Source organism: Dendrobates tinctorius, unplaced genomic scaffold (genome assembly GCF_039654945.1).
Source record: "Dendrobates tinctorius isolate UK_male_01 unplaced genomic scaffold, ASM3965494v1 ptg000157l, whole genome shotgun sequence".
Taxonomy (NCBI): Eukaryota; Metazoa; Chordata; class Amphibia; order Anura; family Dendrobatidae; genus Dendrobates; species Dendrobates tinctorius.
The window spans coordinates 905,027-927,410 of record NW_027361824.1 but is presented as its reverse complement, the minus strand read 5'-3'; the positions used below and the strand labels follow the sequence as shown (position 1 = coordinate 927,410).

At 47.6% G+C, this 22,384-nt stretch overlaps 1 protein-coding gene across 2 annotated transcripts in view; it reads left to right on the top strand.

Annotated features, from left to right (window-relative positions):
- The first annotated feature begins 12,984 nt into the window (after positions 1 to 12,984).
- Positions 12,985 to 22,384, top strand: part of LOC141051502 (ecto-ADP-ribosyltransferase 5-like) — a 171,480-nt gene continuing 162,080 nt past the window's right edge. For both annotated transcript variants that reach the window (XM_073548434.1, XM_073548433.1), the window contains exon 1: positions 12,985 to 13,040. The gene's annotated coding sequence lies outside the window, so the exon portion shown is untranslated. The remainder of the gene's footprint in view (positions 13,041 to 22,384) is intronic.

Here is a 22,384-nt window from a genome sequence, read left to right as displayed (position 1 = left end):
TTTTGCATTTAATAGCCCTCTGTGTCTGTAATGTTACATATTTAGACTGTCACCTGGTTCATGCAGCAACAGGAACACACGATTCTTACACTAGGGAAGGTCCAAAGCATAAAAACAATAAAAGCAATTGTTACCACCCACCTTTCATGTCTCCCCTTTTCCCTTATAGACTGTAAGCTTGCGGGCAGGGCCCTCATTCCTCTTGGTATCTGTTTTGATCTATGTGTTTATTGTTATGCTATGCTGTAAAGTCTATTGTCTGTATAAGTCCCCTCTATAATGTAAAGTGCTGTGGAATATGTTAAATAATAATAATAATAATAATACATTTTATTTCTATAGCGCCAACATATTCCGCAGCACTTTACATTTCAGAGGGGATTTGTACAGACAATAGACATTACAGCATAACAATAAGCACATAGATTATAACAAATATGTTGGCACTATAGAAATAAAATTATTATTATTATTATTACACTCTTACGAGGCATATTTTTGAACAGGACCTACTGTCTATTGTCCCTTTACAGACTTCAGTACATTGTGAAGTGATCTCTGGCGTAGCTGCATCAGTACTCCTTTCCTCCCCGCCATGCTCACTGTCAGCTAGCGTGTTTTGTGCACTCCATGGATCTGGGCCAGGGTGTAGAGCAGTGTTGTGATCTGTGGTGCCACATTCTGTACATTTTACACTGACCTTACAACCCTTGGCGAGATGAGTGGTGGATAAGCAGCACTTGTAGCAGATACCGCTCTCTTTCAGGAAGGTTCTGCGATCCGGCATAGATTTTCCTCTGAAGGCTCTGCATTTCAGGAGAGGATGAGGTTTCTGATGAATCAGGCACTGCTTGTCATGGTCCTGCACCTTTGTCTCTGATTGAGAGCAGCCAGCAGACCAGTAATTGGAACTTGGAGAAGAAACATAAGTCTTGTGCACTGCCATAGATGTCCTGCGTGGGTTTGCAGCTGGTGACGGTGTGGCATATGACATTGCAAAATCAAAGCTGGCATCATTTCTAATTGTCACTTGTTCATGTGTAAAGTCTACAAAAATGGAAAAGGGAGGGAATGGAACACTGTGTTTGTATTTGTACGTGGAACCACATGTGAGCCACCTCTCCTGTAGATTGTAGGGCAACTTTAGGACTATAGGGTTAACACCTTTGGCTGTGTCAAGAAATGCAAGTCCTTGCAGGTCACCTCCACATTTGGCAACTAGGACTTCCTTTAGCAGGTCACTTAGTTCTCTAAGTTTCTGGAGACCGTTGTTAGATATTTTGGGAAAGTCATCGATTCTTTTGAACAAGGCTCTCTCTATGACCTCTGCTGAGCCGTAACACTCATTCAGCCTCTTCCAGATCTCTTTGAGGCCAATTTGAGGGTGTTTTATATTAATGTCTCTGATCCTTACTGAGTGTCTTCCCTGTGTTGTAGCCCATGGTCTCTAGTGACATTTTGGAAGAAAGCTTTCCAAGCTCTGTAACCTTCAGCGTGGTCAGTGAATTTCATGAGTCCCTTGGCAACCAGATCACGTTGTGTAAAGAACTTAGCAAATTCTGTTGTGAACTGGTTGTCAGCAGAGTAGACTGGTGATGGGTCACCCTGATAGTGATGTGAGGTGCGTTCATACCTTTTAGTATCCTCAGGGTGGTGCCAGCCGGTGTCATATTGCTTCAGTCTGACGTGCGGTGTGTCAGCAAGATGATTCACATTGGTTACCTGGCAAGGGGCAATAGCAGAGTTGTTTTGCTCCACATTTTCCTGGAGCTGAGCCTCATGATGACTCACTTGCTTAACTGGAGATGTCTTGTTCTTGGTTATAGTTTGGATCAGGAAGTTCATTAACATACTGAGATGTCCGTTGTGGTGAATCTTGCATTGGCAACTTCAGCCTTGATGTACTGCTTCAGTTATGCAGCTCAAGGTTTTGCGTGGCTTCTAGTGATTCTGCTTCAGCTAGGACTGCGGCAGCTTCTCTTTTTGCTGCTAGGCTCTCTAAGGCGGCATCCACGCGTGCCTTCTCTAACTGCGTCTTTCTCTCTTGCTCAACTCTTTCTAAGCGTGACCTTCTCTCTTGATCCTCTCTCTCTATGTGTGACCTTCTCTCTTGGTCATCTAGGCGTGCTTTCTCTAATTTAAGTTCCATCCCTTCAACAGCAAAGCTTGCTCATATTTTGGCAGCTTCAGCATTTGCGCGGGCAATGGTGGCCACGCTGCTGATGGATATAGTCTTGGAGGAGACAGATGTAACAGATTTTGTCCTGTGTGGTTTGTGGGACATAGTGTCTTTGGGTCGCCCTCCCAGGGCTGTGGGGTACTCGGTACCGGGCTGGTGTCAGCGGGATGTGTGACAGCAGCAGTGACCCGGTCCATGGCCCTGGGCGCCCAAGTATTAGGGGAGATTGAATCGTGGAATGCAGTTAATGGAATAGTTCGTGACGCCACCTGTGGTGTTCAGCAAGTGAGCTGTTAAGCCGACGCTGCATGCAGATCCACTGGGACTGTTGGTATGGTACAGCAAAGATGTAAAAGCTCCCCACAGGTGAAGCTGTAGTCCCAGGGCAGTGTTGATGTGGTTGGCACGGGGATGTAGCAGTGCCAGAAGGGTAGGAAGCAGACAAAGACACAGCGGGGTGCAATTTCTGTACCTTTACTTGATAAATGCAGTCCAGGGTCCTGATTACAGATGGTAACGGAGCAGGCTAACCTGGAAGCAACTCAGGGATTCTCTCTCAGCAGATGGGCTGTGCAGTCTCCGTCCTAGCGCTTATTTGAGTGAAGTACTCCTAGTACTGAGTTACACTGAAGTTCTTCCTAATTCTCTTCTACCACCACTCCTCATATGGCAGACAGCTGTAGCCGCTATTCCTCTCTTGGCTCACTCCGTGCTGTTCTGCCTCCGAGTCTTAGTGGGGGTAGGGCATTTAAAGCCTCCTACTCCTCTGGTGTCTGTCGCAGGACCATTAGTATCCGTACAACCGTGGAGACCAGGCTCCAGTTCATGCACCCTCACTGGAGATGAGCCTTTCCTCTCCGCTTTATCTCCGTGCTTCTTCCTCATGTCTGCACACTTCACCCTCCTCACGCTAACTGACCACTCCTTCCTCCTGGCCCTCAGAGAGCATTCCTCCCTTCAATTCCGGTTCAGAGTCCCCCCTGCTGGCCTGGAGTGGAACTGTGTTGCATGTATAGGTTAACTGCGAGAGAGACCCTTCACTGCTTCCAAGCCTGGCATTACCCTCCCTGGAGGAAAGCAAAGCCACTGTGGCAGCCATACTCCTGGGGGCACCACATTACCCCCTAGTGCAAGTCAGCACTCCTGGGCTGATGAAAAACATGAAAAACATATAATCAAATAACAAATATAATTGTACACGATTTAGAACAATGAAAAATGTACAAAAACCACAAGGTCCAAAAATAGTCATATGATGACAAGTCCAAGCATCAATGTCCATGGTCCATTCCTGGGCAAATGGTGAACTATATACAAAGAAAGTTTTTGACCACACACAGTCCTGTGGTTCAGTGTCCATAAAACAAGGTAAAAACTGGAAAATTCAAAGGAAACTCTTACAGATTACCTGTAGGCACAAAACTTGAGAACAGTTACATATATACACAATTTCAACATTTACATTTGCTTTGCTATATACGATATCTGATGGGTGGTATACCTTGTGTAGTACAGGTAGACCTGCGTAATACTGGTGTAGTGTACTGGATACACTACTGGTGGTTCTATGTAACACAGGGATACTAGATTGTCTAGGAACTCTTAGACTCACCATGGGCATAACAGGTTCACCATGGGCATAACAGGTTCACCACTGGCAGGGCGAGGATTCTCTGGCTCCACTGCTGGTGTGGCATCTGCTGTTAGGCGTCGGATTCCTGACGCTGCACAGCGGGAATCCAGAGCCAGACATCCAGCGGTCTCCCATTCTCCTTCGACTGCTCCGGGTGTTGCTCAGCAATCACGGCGAGCCAGGCGTACTGCTCAGACTCGCTCTGACAGCCTGGATGTTGCTGCCACCTCTGGTGCAGCAATGGTAGCGCAACCTGCTCTGCAGGGAAACGCTCCAGAGGCTAAGTCCTCATGCCGTGCTACTGGGCATGCCCGCAAGGTGACCTCTCACTGGAGAGCAGGGATCACATGTTCAGGTCCTGTGTCGGATCTGATTGGTACATTCTAGGGTACTGGAAGGTCCCGGAAGCGCATGGCTCTAAAAAGCCCGCATGGCGGCTCGGCCATGCGCTAGTGTAGCATATTATGCTGTGTGTGTATGGTGATGGATGCATGGACTGGTGGCTGACTTACTATGAAACCCCTTCCCTCTGATATTACGATTGGTGACTGTGTGTTGGGTTAGTCAGCTCCAGATTGTGGCAAGCTACACGCCACTGTGCTTTCCGCACCTACACTAGCGTCCGTCGGTGCCTGGTTCTCCGGTACTGATGCCTGCGGCTTTAGTTATTGCCGCGCTGCGGTAGCAGCGGCTATTGGCGGTTGCGGCTGCAACGTCACCCGCTGAGCTTCCTGTGAAGCTAACAGGGCCAGCGGCTTTATATTTATTTCTGCCAAGCGACTCTGTGACTGAACAGAGCCGCTCTTAGCGTTCGGGTGAGGTTAACCCGAGCGCAGTACTTCACCTTCTGGTGCAACTGCCATTGTCCAGCAGCGGTCATGCCATCTACCGCACGGTGGACCCCGGGCGGCGAACGCACCTCCCATTATTTATATCTGGTGCGTTCCGCCGACCCTAACATTTGCTGCCTGATTTTCCCGATCCTCAGGAATTTCTTGAGTCACGTCTTCCTGTGCTACCAATTGGGGAAACATCAACACTGGCACCACTATAGCATCATTTACTTTAGTCCAATTTGCAGGGAATTCTCCAAGTATCGTGATGACCTTTCCTTCTTCTACGGGTTGGATGTTATTTTGTTTCTGCATTCTTTCTTTTAGCTGGTCAGGGCATAATTTCAAATGATTCCTTGATACTGCTGCTGAGGTTTCTCCTCCATCTTTACTAATAAGGCACACCTTGGTATTGTCAAAGTTTGAGGGTAGAAGGATGTAGGGTTCAGCTTCCCATTGATCATTCAGTTTATGCAGTCTTCTTTTCCTCTTGAGGACTTGTTCTCCTGGTGACAAGGGAACTGCAGGTGTATGCTGATTGTAGTGTCTTTCTTGCTTTTGTCTGGCCTGAGCTAGACTCTTTTCCACACACTCTTGTACTCTTCTGTACTGCTGCTGCCTCTCTGTGTCCCAGTCAGCATCTGGTGATGTTACTTCCGGTGTCAGGACTCCCATGTCCAAATCAATAGGCAGTTTACCAGGCCTCACTCTCATTAGGTAGGCTGGAGTGCAGTTGGTGGAATTCACAGGGATGTGGTTGTAGAGGTCTACTAGATCTGGCAACTTTTCTGGCCACAGATTCCTCTCCTCCAAAGGCAAAGTCTTCAGTAGGATCTTCTTACAACCATACAAGTTACAGAATTCCTGGAACACTTCGGCCTCAAAAGCGGGACCTTGATCTGTAAGCACTTGCTCAGGATATCCATGTGGTCTACAGAAGGCTCTGGCTGCTGTCCTGGCTGTTTGATCTTTGACAGGCACAACTACCAGGAATCTTGAGTAGTGGTCAACGATGGTAAGAGCATAGATGTCGCCTGACCGGCTTGGAACCAGCTTCACATGGTCCAGGGCAACCAACTCGAGTGGCTGCTTGGTCACTATTGGCTGCAGAGGAGCTCTCTGGCTGTCTCGATCCTTTCTGTGCAGGTTACACTGTCCACACTCGAAGCACCACTTTTCAATGGCTTTCCTCATACCAGCCCAGTAGAATCTCTCCCGGAGCAATGCTTACAACTTATTCCATCCGAAGTGTCCAGCTCTATTGTGGTATGCTTCCAAGACCATTGATGCCTCTCTCTTTGGGACTACCACCTGCCAGACCAGCTCATGAGTGCGGGCATTGATACTCCTCTGACACAGCTTTCCTTCATAGATGAACAGCCGACCTCTTTCCTTCCACAACTGCTGGATTTCTTCAGGAGCATTCGACTCTGGGTGTGAGTCAGCTTGTGACAGTAGCTCCTTCACCAGGCGGACTGCGGGGTCATTATCCTGAGTTTCTGCCCAGTCATGATGGGGCAATGGATTTAGGGTAACCTCCTTCAAGCCAGACCTTCTGTTTCTCACCCCCTGGGCACGCTGGGCCGCAAGGGGCCAGTGGAAGGGAGGCAACTCTATTTCCTCAAGAGCCTCAGGGTCTTCCCCTGCATCTGGCAGATAAGGCATCCTGGACAGCGCATCAGCATTGGCATTCTTGTGCCCTGCTCGGTACTTGATGGTAAACTCATAGTTAGACAGCCGAGCCATCCATCGCTGCTCCAGTGCACCTAGTTTTGCAGTGTCCAAGTGAGTCAACGGGTTGTTGTCCGTGAAGATGGTAAACTTGGCTGAAGCTAGGTAATGCTTTAATCTTTCAGTCACAGCCCAGACTATGGCAAGGAACTCCAGCTTGAAGGAACTGTAGTTGTCAGGGTTCCTTTCAGTGGGGCAAAGCTTCCTGCTGGCGTAGGAGATCACTCTTTCTTTGCCATTCTGTACCTGTGACAGTACTGCTCCCAGTCCCACGTTGCTGGCATCAGTATACAACACAAAGGGTTTGTCATAATCTGGGTAGGCCAGAACTTCATCTCCTGTGAGAGCCATCTTCAGTCTGGTGAAGGACCTCTCCAACTCCACAGTCCATTCAAATGTGGAGCTTTTCTGTTTGGCTTTCTTGGACTATCCCACCAGGAGATTTTGCATAGGAGTGGCTATTTCAGTGAAGCCTTTGATGAACCTTCGGTAGTAGCCTACCAACCCGAGGAATTGGCATACTTCATGGAGGTTGCTGGGCTTCGGCTAGTCCCGGATGACTGTGACTTTGTCAGGATCTGGTGCCACACCTTCTGCACTCACTACATGACTGAGGTACTGTACCTTGGGCTTCTGGAGGTGGCATTTGGAAGGCTTCACCTTTAGGCCAAAGTTGGACAAGGCTTCAAACACCTCAGCCAGGTGCTCCAGATGGTCATCATACGTCTTGGAGAAAACTATGACATCATCAAGGTACAACAGGACTGTCTCAAAGTTCATGTGTCCCAGGCAGCACTCCATCAGCCGTTGAAAGGTTCCTGGGGCAGTGCAAAGCCCGAATGGCATATAGTTGAACTTACAGAGACCTATTGGGGTGGTAAATGCTGTTTTCCTTGTCTGCCTCTGCCACGGGAACCTGCCAATACCCACTAGTGAGATCTAAGGTGGAAAAGTAGTTAGCAGTTTTAAGTGCAGCTAATGACTCTTCAATTCTGGGTAATGGGTAGGCATCCTTGTGTGTAATGCTGTTCATTTTCCTGTAATCAACACACATTCTCATGGTACCATCCTTTTTCTTTACAAAAACTATGGGAGCTGCCCATGAGCTACAACTGTCTCTGATGACCCCTGCTTCCTTTCATCTCTCTCAACATACCTTTAGCACATTGTTATTGTGTTGGGGGTATAGGCCGGTACCTTTCTTTTATGGGTGGATGATCTCCAGTGGGGATATGATGTTGAACCCCTTTTGCCTGCCCAAAATCTAGTGGGTGTTTACTGAATACCTGCTCATACTCCTGGGTCACCCTCTAAACCCCATTTTTCTGGTATGAAGGTGTAGAGTCAGCCCCCACCTGCAGTTGCTGACACCACTCCTCTAGCTGCTTTGCAGGGCCTTTGTCCTCCACCTGGTCGGATGAGACCAAGGGCTCTGCCGCCTGCATTGCATTATTACTGACAGTGAGCAGCTTAGCAACTGTGGCGTACCGAGGTATAGTGGCCTCCTCCCCCCCACAATTCAAAAGGCATACAGGTACTCTCCCTTTACGTACATCAATCACCCCTCTGGCTGTCAGGACACTGGGTCTGCTCTCAGAGTATACTGGTTCTACCAATGCCTGGTAATCCTTACCTCTGAGGCCTATGGCTGCCCGACACCAAATCAACATTTCACATCTGGGGGGTATTGCAATGGGGAAAGTATCACTCACTCTGACGCTGCCAATTTCTCCGCCAGAGAGTTCTACCTGCTGTCTTTGCATCAGGGCCTTGATCTCCTTCTGCAGGACTCGTTGTTCACTGGAACCAGCAGTCTCAGCCACCTGTTGCAACAAGACAATAACCTCAGAAAGACAATTTTCAATTACATTTGTACCAAGAGTCATCATGGGATTACATTCACGTCGATCAATATCCACAACTATCAGACCTTGAGATTTCAACTCCACCCTCCCCACTTTAACAGTAATTTCTTTACATCCCACTTGTGGTAATGACTGACCATTACTGGCAACTACTGTTAGTTCATCAGTTGGGCCACGGGTGAGTTCAGAGTCAGCCCAATACCTCTTGTACAGAATGTACGGCATAGTGGTCACCTGAGAGCCAGTGTCCAGCAAAGCGTTCATGGGGATGCGTCAATCACCACAGGAAGGACTGGTCTCCCTCCAACATATTTGGCTCGCCAGTTCCTTGGGCCTTGTGGTCCTACTCCTGGGGGTTGGCCCTCTGCCACAGGGGTTGCTCGTTTAAAGGACAAAATCTTGCAAGATGACCTGCCTTGTAGCAGCGACGACAGATGGGACGTCCGTCCTGGTCATAGCGGTCGTTGTTCCTTCCTCGGAGTGGCGGGGTTCTCCTCTTCCGGAGTCACGGGACATCCTCTGGGCTGGAAGCAAGCTGGATCTTCTCTTTGGAGGACACCTGCAGGGACTGCACGGTTTTAGTAAGTGCAGCCATACCCCTGGTCAACTCCTGGACCTGAAGACACAGCTCCTCAGTTGGATCTTTATCCAGAGTCTGTGCATCAGCCTCCACAGGGATGGAAGGAAAAGATGTTGCTTCCTGATGGTAGGTGATCGCTGGGCGCCTAGTGGGCACTGGACGGTTGTCAGTTGATTCCTGCAGGACCCGAATAGCCCTGTCCTTAAAATCAGCAAAGTCCAGATCAGGGTTTTGCAGGGATATGATGCGCAACTGTCCTCTGTGGGTACTGGATAGGAGTCCTTCAATGAACTGCTCCTTTAACAGTTTATCTTCCTCCTTCACACTGTCTGGATCAACTTGCTTAATTGCTCGCAGCGCCTCCTGCAGGTTAAGAGCATAGTCCCTTATACTGTCCTGCGTTCTCTGCTTACATCCAAAGAATCGCATCTTGATTTCAGCTGCAGGGTAGGTGTCAAAGGTGCTTCTCAGCTTGGCTAGAATCTTTTTAACAGTCTCTTTGTCAGTGTCCTGCCAGGCTTTCACCTCTCTCTGTGCTGCACCCATTAGCTGTCCAATAAGGATGTTTACTTTCTGGCTTTCAGACAGAGGGTATACTTTAAATAAACTGCACAGTCTCTCTTTAAATTCACTCAGGGTATGTGACTCACCCGAGTACTGTGGAAGCCAGGCCGCTCCCGGAAGGTAGGGCATAGACAGCGTCATTATGGGGACCGCTGTGGTGGGTGCTACCGGAGCCGCAGCCACGTTGGGCACTGCAGCTTGCGGCGCTGAGGGGCTGGCGTGGCCATTCGCCACTGCATCGGCACTTGCCTGAGACATCCTCCTTTCCCCCTAGTTAACGGTTGCCAGGCCCCGGGGTTGAGCGGCTTACCAGCTGTAGGCCTCAGCTCCTCCCCTTCTCGCACGCTGTCCTCTCTTCCCGCAAAGGCACTTCACTTCTTCGCGCTCTGTGGCAGGCTCCGCCCACGAAGGCCCGCCCCATTTCTTCCTGCGTGCGCCAATCAGCGGGATAATGGCGGCAATGGCGCCAATTTCGCACACAGTCTATAGAACACAACAGTCTCTGGCACACAGGACCCGGGGATACCGGGCTCCGTAATCCTGTTCATGACGCCAAGTTGGGTCACCCTCCCAGGGCTGTGGGGTACTCGGTATCGGGCCGGTGTCAGCGGGATGTGTCAAAGCAGCGGTGACCCGGTCCATGGCCCTGGGGGCCCAAGTATTAGGGGAGATTGAATGGTGGAATGTAGTTAATGGAATAGTTTGTGACGCCACCTGTGGTGTTTGGCAAGTGAGATGTTAAGCCGACGCTGCGTGCAGATCCACTGGGACTGATGGTATGGTACAGCTGTAGGGAAGGTGACCTGACGGACGGACTAGTCTGAGTGAAGAAGGAAAAGTTTGCACAGTGAAGGTAGGTGTCAGTTATTACAGTGGGGAAACAACTAGGAAAGTGTAGTGGACGTGCAGTACCTTGGGTGGACATTAGATGGCAGGGAGGAGTGTGAGCAAAGGACTTGACATCAGCTTAGGGCTTTAGAAACCGTTGGTCATGGGGGGCGTGGTGACAGTTGGAGTGACAGTTTCAAGGAACCGGGTGAGCTATAAATTCTGAGGGAGGGTTCCAGAAGATTCCAGTCCCCAGGGGGAGCTCAAGTGACAGGAGGACTACGACAGTCTGTGCACTCTGAGGAGAATCCAGACCAGGGGGACTGAGGAGAGAGGACGTCAGGGGGGTGGTCCTGACAGGAAAGGACCGCAGTTGAGACGAGGTACTGGGTGTAAGACACCGTATGTGACACGACGACTGAGCAGTAGAAGCGCTGTTGGTTAATGGGCCTAAGGCGGCCACAGTGACGGAACTGTCAGGAGCGTCGACAGTAAAGGAGGGGACGGTGTGTGCAGACACGTCTCCAGTGTACGGTGTGAGAAGCGGCTCTGGAAACGGAGGGCCGCGAGGTGTGCCGTCAGTCGGACGGCAAGTGAAGAAATAAACTTGGACCTGTTGCACCCAGAATCTGCCTCCATCGTGTCTCTGTTGTCATCTCTGCGCGGTATAAAAGTAGGACCACCCCCCAGCTCGGCACCCCACTACCGACCCTACACAGCAAAGATGTAAGAGCTCCCCACAGGTGAAGCTGTAGTCCCAGGGCAGTGTAGTAGTGGTTGGCACGGGGATGTAGCAGTGCCGGAAGGGTAGGAAGCAGACAAAGACACAGCGAGGTGCAATTTCTGTACCTTTACTTGATAAATGCAGTCCAGGGTCCTGATTACAGATGGTACCGGAGCAGGCTAGCCTGGAAGCAGCTCAGGGATTCTCTCTCAGCAGATGGGCTGTGCAATCTCCTTCTTAGTGCTTACTTGAGTGAAGTACTCCTAGTACTGAGTTACACTGAAGTTCCTCCTAATTCTCTTCTACTCTCACTCCTCGTATGGCAGACAGCTGTAGCCGCTATTCCTCTCTTGGCTCACTCCGTGCTGTTCTGCCTCCGAGTCTTAGATGGGGGTAGGGCATTTACACCCTCCTACTCCTCTGGTGTCTGTCGCAGGACCATTAGTATCCGTACAACCGTGGAGACCAGGCTCCAGTTCATGCACTCTCACTGGAGATGAGCCTTTCCTCTCCGCTTGATCTCCGCGCTTCTTCCTCACATCTGCACACTTCACCCTCCTCAAGCTAACTGACCACTCCTTCCTTCTGGCCCTCAGAGAGTACTCCTCCCTTCAATTCCGGTTCAGAGTTCCCCCTGCTGGCCTGGAGTGGAACTGTGTTGCATGTATAGGTTAACTGCGAGAGAGACCCATCACTGCTTCCAAGCCTGGCATTACCCTCCCTGGAGGAAGGCAAAGCCACTGTGGCGGCCATACTCCTGGGGGCGCCACATCTTGGGGGAATGCTTGGCTGTGCAGAGATTGCTGTAGATGTGTTAAGTCTCTGTGTAGCCGGTGATTTGAATCTCACTAGGTGGATTTCTGCAGTTTCACTAGTTCCTGCAGGATGGAAGACTTTTTCTCTGAATTCCGCTAGCTGGATGGCCATTGTTTTACTGGCCCCTGCAGGATGGAAGACTCTTTTATCTGAGTTCCCACCAGCTGGATAGCCGCTGTTTCACTGTTCTGTCCTCACTAAATGAAGCAGAATTCATGTAGCTTATACAGGCAGCTAAACCGCTATACCGGGGTCCAATAAGGAGACTGTAGGTTGAATGTGTGCTTTATTGAACATGGTGGCATATTGGCGCTGTGAAATTACAAACAAAAACATATATGCATACAATCAATACTGGGTTCATCAGGGATTCATATATACATAATACATCATCTGCACTAATAGCTAACCAGGGGAGAACTAACTAAGCAGGGTAGTATGAGGCAGGAATTGGATACAGGAAACATAAGTACATGCCAGCGATGCTGTCACAAGGGGAGAAGAGAAATTAGATGCTTCCTGAATGCAGGCAGAAGGAAAATGGTGGACTGGAGGGAAATGGGGGCTGAACTAACCATAATACTTTGTAAAAGGCTACCAGGGTGCATTGCAACCTTACCAGAATGCACTGCAAACGGAGGGAAATAGCAAAGTGAAAGTAAAATAACACAATAACACTGCGGTTATGACTCTGATCACTAGACAGAGCCAGAAACACTGTAAACATTAACAAGCAGATATCAGGATTATGAGTCAGATGTCGGAGACAGAACATGGATTGTTAATGCCCCGACACGATGAGAGATGATAGCATTTTAAGATATTTATCGTTGATATTCTTTATTTTTCCCGTAGTTATCAATATAGTTATCAATATATTCCAGTGTCTGTTAATTGAGTCTCTATACTTTGAAGTTACTCTTGTTGCTGATGGCTTTGACAATGTTAAATGAGTGCCTAACTTTTGGAAATAGTGGAGTTTGTGCACTCATTAATGGCAGCACGCTGTGTATGGAGATACCTTCCTTCTGAGATGATGCTACTGACCAGCAGTTTAGGCCTTTTATCATTTCCCTTCTTGTTCTGTATTTGTGCCGCCATAGATCTACAGGCACTTTCATTACTCTTGCTGTTATCTTGGCTGACACCAGTTACACCAGTGAGGGGAGGAACTGGGAGAGATCATACAATGAGGAATAACGAGATATTAAAGCAAAACTGAAACTGCGGAGAATTCATTCTCACCCTGCAGGGAATAAGGAGCAATACAGAGCGGCTGCAGAAGAGGTAAGTGACGCCCTCAACCTACTGATGTTTGGGGGGAATTTGTCAATGGCTTTGTGCTACTTTTAGGGGTTAATAAGGGTCAGAGGTTGGTATTTGTTATTTGTTCTCTCTATATGTCTGCAGTTCTTTCCCTATTTCACCACTTTTGAAAAGTGAATAGAAATTGTTGCTGCTTTGTCAGACGACTCCGCCATTAATTACCCCAGACATTGATGCAAACTATTGCACAGATATAGATTCAGATTTCTGGTGCACGGAAGATCTACTTTTACTGAGCAAGAGCCACTAACCGAAGGCAGACATTATTGGATGGATACGAGCCTGTCTTCATCATAGTGAGTGAGTGCCGTGTTCATAACTGCTGAACCACAGAAACCAGCCACAGAAACCATCCAAAGAAAAATGTCCAAAAATCTTTATTTGGCTCTGCCTATCCTTTATTTTATTTTTCTGCAGTTATTACCTTCATACGCTGACAGTGGAGTTCACCACGTTTTCTTTTTTGCTCCATCTGGCTCAGACCGTCCTGATGACTTCTACTCACAGCGGTGGGGAAGACATTGTCGGCTCCTTGCTTTTCCAGATCCCTTCTCACCAGCGAATTAGCTGTATCTGCACAAATTGAATCCCGCTTACTGACCCTGGATCTGGTGCTGTTTTATGATATATTTATCACATTTATTTATATTTATTTGTCTATTATCCAATGCTGGGCAGCGTTGGATTCAGGGGGTCACGGGGGTGGCAGCCGTGCCCCGTACCTGTGCTCTGGGGACAATGAAATAGAGGTTAAAAAGAAAAGAAAAGGGAAAATAAAACAAAAAAAATCAGAAAAAGAGTTCGAGACCCCAGTTGAAGTGTTCGACTGGAAGATAGCAGGCACTGCAGATGATCCCGGGGGGGGGTAGATGGTAATGGCAGGGCAGATGTTTAACCCCCTCCAACTAGGGCTGGCCCCCAGAGATAGTGATGAAAGTAGATGGCACAGAGTAGCAAGGCAGGAGACAAGGAAAGTCACTTTATCATTTACTGAAGTCCAGGCACAGTCAAAGCTGTGACGGGTTATAAATTCACATTTGACACCTTTTTTTTTTTTTTTATAAATCACTTTAGTAAACTTATAGGCTAGAAGTCCCTGCAAAAGCATTAAGGGGACTAACTTGGCAAACCTCCGACTCACACAGAGTCATCCTACAGCACTCAGGAGAGGAAAAACCCCCTGTGGAGGAAACCTCTAGGGAACCATGGCTGAAGGATGGCCCTTCCCTTGGGCTTAGAAGGTTAATGCTGTTAACTCTTTATAGCCATGATAAAATTGAACCTGGAACAAAATATACAATGGTAAGTTCAAAAATACAATAAAGCATTCATCGGACAAGCAATAATTAAAACATTTTAGGATAATGATTATATACAGGGCGGGAGGGCGGGAAATGCTTCCTCTTGTTTATCCTGTGCATGACAGAGGGAGACACAGATGTCCTGATCTATATAATCCCACCGTCCTCACAGTGACCCCCAGGCACAGACATACTGGGCTTCTTACTCTTAAGGCAACATCCCTCGTGCTTAACAATCTACACCACTACACCAAAAAAGCTGCAGGAGTAAAGGTCCCCCCATCCCCAAGTCATGTCCTCCTCCGCCTATGGCTCCAGTGGTTTCTATCTGCTCGGTCCGGTCCGATTGGCGGGGCTTTTTGTCCGTCTTTCCCCCCTCTCCTGTCTTGCTCTACGCATTTCTTTTTGGTAATTCCTGCATCCGCGTACAGTTACCACGCGTGCGCATTTAAATGTCCTCTCCCTCGTGCACAATATGCTTTGCCCAACTGTGGGCAAAGCATAAAATCAGTATTTTGCATGCGCCGGCATACACCATTACGTTCTATGGCCCGGAAGTATTGCGATGCAAATTGTGTGTTCCCTCACGCATTGAGGAGTGGGGGATGGGGAGATGGACAATAAGCCCCTCCAATCAGACCGGACCGAGCAGATTTATATATACCGTGGGAGGAATATAAAGGTGTTAAGAGGAGGAATTGCTCCCAGTATAAGCTGCCCATGGAGGCTATTAAGCTATTAGCATAGCCTGTGTAAGAAAAACAGGATCTGGGTAACTGATAGATTATTCAGCTGAAATGTAAAGTTCCCACCCTACATTGCAGTCGGTACACTGAGGAAGGTCTGAGTGACCAAAGCGTTTGTAAAAAATCCTACTACTGTACGTGGATCACATTAAATATTTTCACTTCAGAATTTTGGTGTGTGCAAAGTCTACTTTACTAGTCAAGCACGGTTTTGGGAACCTACTTTTGCACCATCTAACAGTTGTGCTTACGGGTTTTTGTCTCCCAGTAAAATAGGCTGGATGTGATCTCTGTGTGTCTCTCCCAGAAATATAGGCTGGATGTGATCTCTGTGTGTCTCTCCCAGTAATATAGGCTGGATGTGAGGTCTATGTGTCTCTCAGTAATATAGGCTGGATGCGAGGTCTGAGTCTCTTCCAGTAATATAGGCTGTATGTGATCCCTATGTGTCTCTCCCAGTAAAATAGGCAGGATGGGATATCGTGGGTTTCTCTCAGTAATATAAGCTGGATGTGAGGTCTGTGTCTCCCCCAGTAATATAGGCTGGATGTGAGCTCTGTTTGTATCCCAGTAATATAGGCTGGATGTGAGATCTTTGTGTCTTCTCAAGTAATATATGCTGGATGTGAGGTCCGTGTGTCTTCTCCAATAATATAGGCTTGATGTGAGCTCTGTGTGTGTTTACCAGTAATATATGCTGGTTGTGAGGTCTGTGTGTTTCTACTAGTAATATAAGCATGATGTTAAATTTTTGTGTCTCTCCCAGTAATATAGGCTGGATGTGATCTCTGTGTGTCTCTCCCAGTAATATAGGCTGGATGTGAGCTCTGTGCATCTCTCCCAGTAATATAGACTGGATGTGAGCTCTGTGTGTTTCTTCCAGTAACATAGGCTTGATGTGATCTCTATGTGTGTCTCTTCCAGTAATATAGGCTAGATGTGAGTTCTAGGAGTCTCTCAGTAATATAGGCTGGACGTGATCCCTATGTGTTTCTCCTAGTAATATAGACTGGATGTGATCTCTGTGTGTCTCTCCCAGTAATATAGGCTGGATGTAATCTACGTGTCTCTCTCCCTGTAAAATAGGCTGGATGTGAGGTCTCTGTCTCTCCCAGTAATATAGGTTGGATGTGAGGCCTGTGTGTCTCTTCCAGTAATATAGACTGGATGTGAGGTCTGTGTGTCTCTTCCAGTAATATAGGCTGGATGTGAGCTCTGTGTGTCTCTTCCAGTAATATAGACTGGATGTGAGGTCTGTGTGTCTCTTCCAGTAATATAGGCTGGATGTGATCTCTGTGTGTCTCTCCCAGTAATATAGGCTGGATGTGAGGTCTGTGTCTCTCCCAGTAATATAGGCTGGATGTGAGGTCTGTGTGTCTCTCCCAGTAATATAGGCTGGATGTGAGACCTGTGTCTCTCCCAGTAACATAGGCTGGATGTGATCTTTGGGTGGCTCTTCCAGTAATATAGGCTGGATGTGAGCTCTGTGTGTCTCTTCCAGTAATATAGACTGGATGTGAGGTCTGTGTGTCTCTTCCAGTAATATAGGCTGGATGTAATCTACGTGTCTCTCTCCCTGTAAAATAGGCTGGATGTGAGGTCTGTGTGTCTCTCCCAGTAATATAGGCTGTATGTGAGACCTGTGTCTCTCCCAGTAACATAGACTGGATGTGAGGTCTGTGTGTCTCTTCCAGTAATATAGGCTGGATGTGAGCTCTGTGTGTCTCTTCCAGTAATATAGACTGGATGTGAAGCCTGTGTGTCTCTCCCAGTAATACAGGCTGGATGTGATCTCTGTGTGTCTCTCCCAGTAACATAGGCTGGATGTGAGGTCTGTGTGTCTCTTCCAGTAATATAGACTGGATGTGAGGTCTGTGTGTCTCTTCCAGTAATATAGACTGGATGTGAGGTCTGTGTGTCTCTTCCAGTAATATAGGCTGGATGTGATCTCTGTGTGTCTCTCCCAGTAATATAGGCTGGATGTGAGGTCTGTGTTTCTCCCAGTAATATAGGCTGGATGTGAGGTCTGTGTGTCTCTCCCAGTAATATAGGCTGGATGTGAGACCTGTGACTCTCCCAGTAACATAGGCTGGATGTGAGGTCTGTGTGTCTCTCCCAGTAATATAGGCTGGATGTGAGACCTGTGACTCTCCCAGTAAGATAGGCTGGATGTGATCTTTGTGTGGCTCTTCCAGTAATATAGGCTGGATGTGAGCTCTGTGTGTCTCTTCCAGTAATATAGACTGGATGTGAGGTCTGTGTGTCTCTTCCAGTAATATAGACTGGATGTGATCTCTGTGTATCTCTCCCAGTAATATAGGCTGGATGTGAGGTCTGTGTGTCTCTCCCAGTAATATAGGCTGTATGTGAGACCTGTGTCTCTCCCAGTAACATAGGCTGGATGTGATCTCTGTGTGTCTCTTCCAGTAATATAGACTGGATGTGAAGCCTGTGTGTCTCTTCCAGTAATACAGGCTGGATGTGATCTCTGTGTGTCTCTCCCAGTAACATAGGCTGGATGTGAGGTCTGTGTTTCTCCTAGTAATATATGAAACAAAGATCCTAGCAGTCAGCTGTCTACAAATATCTAAAGGGCTGTCACATTGTAGAAGGATCAACTTTATTCTCATTTGCACAAGGAAAGACTAGAAGCAATGGGATGAAGCTGAATGGGAGGAGACACAGATTAGATATTAGAAAAAACTTTTTGACAGAGTGATCAATGAGTGGAACAGGCTGCCACGAGAAGTGGTGAGTTCTCCTTCAATGGAAGTCTTCAAACAGAGGCTGGACAGACATCTAACTGGGATGATTTAGTGAATCCTGCTTTGAGCAGGGGGTTGGACCAGATGGCCCAGGAGGTCCCTTCCAACTTTACGATTCTATGATTCTAGAGTAATAGTGTGAAATTAGAGTTGAGCGGCTTTAGTCGGATCGGGTTTCATGAAACAAAATTCGTTTCAGATGAAACTGGTCCAACTAGGGCAATGCAAGTCAATGGGGAATAAAAGTCGGCCTTGAGCGGATGACATTCATCCGCTCAATGCCGCCTTTTATTCCCCATTGACTTGCATTGGGGTCGGGTTTCGGACGAAACTCCTACTTTTTTTGCCCTAGTCGGACTAGTTTAATCTGAAATGAATTTTGTTTCATGAAACCCGATCCGACTAAAGTCGCTCAACTCTATGTGAAATAGATGCTTTATTCAATCCCAGACAGTGATACGTCAAAACGTTTCGGTCTGATACATAGACCTTCATCAGTTGCTGTGAGATACATAATAATATTATAAATATACAGAACAAACCATGGGAGAAAAAAAATAAAAAAATAAAACAAACGTAAAATATAGTATATACAATTAATTGGCAAATTGACTACCTGGAGAAGGCTGTATAAGAAGAAGTGAGTCTAGGCACAATCTGAAAGTCAAAGTGGTCACGAGAAGTCACGCGATAGTAAAATGAGTCAAACAGACTCATATGCCAGAAAGACTGAAGTTTTTTCAGTCTGGGAGGAAATAGAAATGGATGCAGCCTATATGTTAAAAATGCAGAGGAAAAATGCTTAGTGTATGCACTAGGTAAAAATACAGCGTCGGGTGCAGCAAAGATAAATTACCTGGGGAGCACTGATGCGGACGTGGTGTCCACCGCCCGTCTGAGAGATAACGCAGCGGTGCCCGCGTATAAGTAGGGGAGAGGCGGGTAGTTTAATTACTGTGCTGGCCAGTGGTGGAGACGATGGGCGGAAACCAGAAATGGTGCGGGCAGAAGCTGTCAGCGTCTAGGGGGGAAAGCTTGCTGCTAGACTCACGTCTTCTTATACAGCCTTCTCCATGTAGTCAATTTGCCAATTAATTGTTAGGAATCTGGGTCATTCTATGCATATGCAGCAACCCAGATTCTCACATTTGTCTCCAGAGGCTAAGTCCTTTTATCCTGCTTCTGAGCATGCTCACGGGACTAGCTCTCATTGGAGTTCAGGAGTCAGGTGCTCAGGTCCTGCTCTTGATTTGATTGCTTATGCTCGGGGCTCTGGAGATTTCCGGCAGGTCCCGTACGCTATAAAAAGTACGCATGGCCGCTATGCCATGCGCTAGTATTTCCATACTTGCTGCTGTGTGTTTGGTGATGGATGCTTGGACTGGTGAATGACTTATTAAGAAACCCCTTCCCTCTGATAATACGAATGTGTGAGTGATTGGGACAGCCAGTGTGAGCGCTAGCGCCAGCGCGCTCAAGCTCCACCTGTTACAGCAGCCAGCGTCTTGCATTGCGCCTGCTAATTGCGCTTGCAGCTGTTTTGGGCGTCTGCAGTTGCGAGGCCGTGCACACGTCCAGTCACGGTAAGTCCATTCGGTGGTAGTGATGTCTCTAACTACCCCAATCTCTGGCTACCGCACGTGTGCCGCTGATTATCTGTGCAGTATATACAGACTCAGCATTTTTGTGTTTAAGTTTTTGTGTGCAGCTCTGTGAGTTCCAACAGAGCTTGCTTTTGTGCATCAGGTGCAGTTCTTCCCTGTGCACATTACCGTCCTGGTGCTCTGCCTTTTCAGCAGCGGTTATTACACCTGCCGCACGGTGGACCCCGGGTGGCGAACACGCTTTATTTATATTTTTTAAGCGTGTTCTGCCGCCGTAACATAATACTAGCGCCAAGTTCTGGCTAAAAATGGCAGATCAGCAGCAACTGTTGCAATGCGTGCGACAGCTCGAGGCTCGCTTGACCACCCTTGAGAGGGCCCTCGCAGCTTCGCAGGCCATGGATGCTGCTGTCCAGGCACTTACGGACACAGTGGGTCGTATGCTTTATTTATATTTTTTTAAGCGTGTTCCTCCGCCGTAACATTAATTATATATACTTTATTTTACGTTTGTTTTAGTTTTTCTGATGAAGGTCTACGTATCAGACTGAAATATTTTGACGTACCACTGTCTGGGATTGAATAAAGCATCTTTTTCACACTATTACTCTAAGTTGAGTGCCAGGTTCCTTGTTTCAATTGTGGTCACGGTGTGGGAACCTACCTTGACACCACGCTGTAGTTGTGCACACGTTTATTTGTTACATAGGCTCTCCCAGTAATATAGGCTGGATGTGAGGTTTGCGTCTTTCCCTGTGATATAGCCTGGATGTGAGGTCTGTGTCTCTACCAGTAATATAGGCTGGATTTGAGGTTTGCGCGATTCTCCCAATAAAATAAGGTGGATGTGAAGTCTGTGTGTTATGAATGAGTCACCGTAGGAGGCAAAAACAGAAATGCTAGCTAAGTCCAGAAAACCAGAGAAGTTGGCAGCTATCGGATTGCAGACCCCTGAACCTAACAACAACTAGCAGTAGCCGTGGGGGGTTCCTACGGTGCCCTAGACCCCTCGATCACAGCCGGAGAACTACATAGCCTAAAGACAGAAAGGGAAATCTAAACTGCCCCAGAGCAGACCCCAAAGCAATAGGCAGCCCCCAACATATAATGACGGTGAAGCAAGATGAAAAAACACTCACACAGATAGAAAGATAGGCTGAGCAAATAATGGGGCCCAAGCTAACTAAATAGGACAGGATAGGAAAGCTGCTGTCTGCAATCTGCCAAAAACCCTATCAAAACAAGGGCCAACAGGCTGATAGGGAAAAAGGCCCTGAAGACGCTAGGCTTCAAAAAGACTATATCAGCACTCAGGTATTTTCTGAAGACAGAGCAAAAAGGAATTCAACTCACCCCAGCAGGGAATGGCAGAAATTCAGAAAAACAAGGCAAAACAAAACACAAATGCAAAAAGCAGTGCAGAAAACTTAGCTTTTGAGGAGCAGGAATCAGACTGGTCTCCTAGAATCCCTCAGAGAGATCACCAGCAAGGCAGAAGGGCGTCGGCTGCCTTATAACCAGTCAGCAATTCCCGTCCCCCAGTCATCATCATCATACCCAGGTGCTTGGTAATCAGCCTCACTACCTTCCTTCACCAGAAGAGGGAGTTCATCAGACCTCAATGGTGAAGGGGAAAATGAACTCACAACAGTACCTCCCCCTTGAGGAGAGGTCACCGAACCCTCATCCACGCCACCAGGGCGATCAGGGTGAGCCCGATGAAAGGCACGCACCAATCTTTTGGCATGAATATCAGAGGCAGAGACCCAGGAATTATCCTCCTTTATAACCCTTCCACTTAACCAAATACTGGAGTCTCCGTCTAGCCAGACGGGAATCCAGTATCTTCTCTACCTCATATTCCATGTTACCTTCAACCAATACAGGGTCCGGAGGTGCCACCCCAGGAACTACTGGTTCAACAAACCTCTTCAACAAGGACTTATGAAACACATTATGGATTTTAAATGTGACAGGAAGAGCCAAACGAAAAGAGACCGGATTAATAATCTCCAAAATCTTGTAAGGTCCAATAAATCTAGGCTTAAACTTAGGAGAAGCCACCTTCATAGTGATATTTTTTGATGATAACCAAACCTTATCACCAACCTTAAACTGGGGACCAATGGTCCTATGTCGGTTGGAAAACCGCTGGGCCTTTTCCTGGGAGAGAGATAACTTATCCACCACTTGGTCCCATATCTGCTGCATTCTCACAACCACAGTGTCCAGGTGTGGGCAGGACGAAGATTCCACTTGCCCTGAAGAGAATCGAGGATGAAACCCAAAATTACAGAAAAAGGGTGACATCAAAGTGGCAGAACTAGCTCTATTGTTCAGCGCAAATTTGGCCAAGGGCAAAAATGAGACCCAATCATCTTGATCAGCAGATATAAAACATCTTAAATAAGACTCCAGGGTCTGGTTTGTTCTCTCAGTCTGCCCATTGGTCTGGGGATGAAACGCGGAGGAGAAGGATAACTGAATTCCCAGATTGGAACAAAAGGCTTTCCAGAATCTGGAAACAAACTGGACCCCTCTATAAGATGCAATGTTCTCAGGAATCCCGTGCAAACGAACCACCTGTTGCAAAAACAGGGAGTGGTACAAGATGAACCATCTTAGAGAACCTATCACAAATCACCCAAATAACAGTCATTCTCTGAGAGACAGGCATATCAGAGATAAAATCCATTGAAATATGGGTCCATGGCCTCCTGGGGACCGGCAAAGGCATCAACAACCCACTAGAGCGAGAACAAGGTTTAGACCGGGAGCAAGTCCCACAGGACTGCACAAAATTCCTGACATCACGAGACAAGGCGGGCCACCAAAAAGACCGACTCACCAGATCTCTAGTACCAAAAATATCTGGATGACCAGCCAATG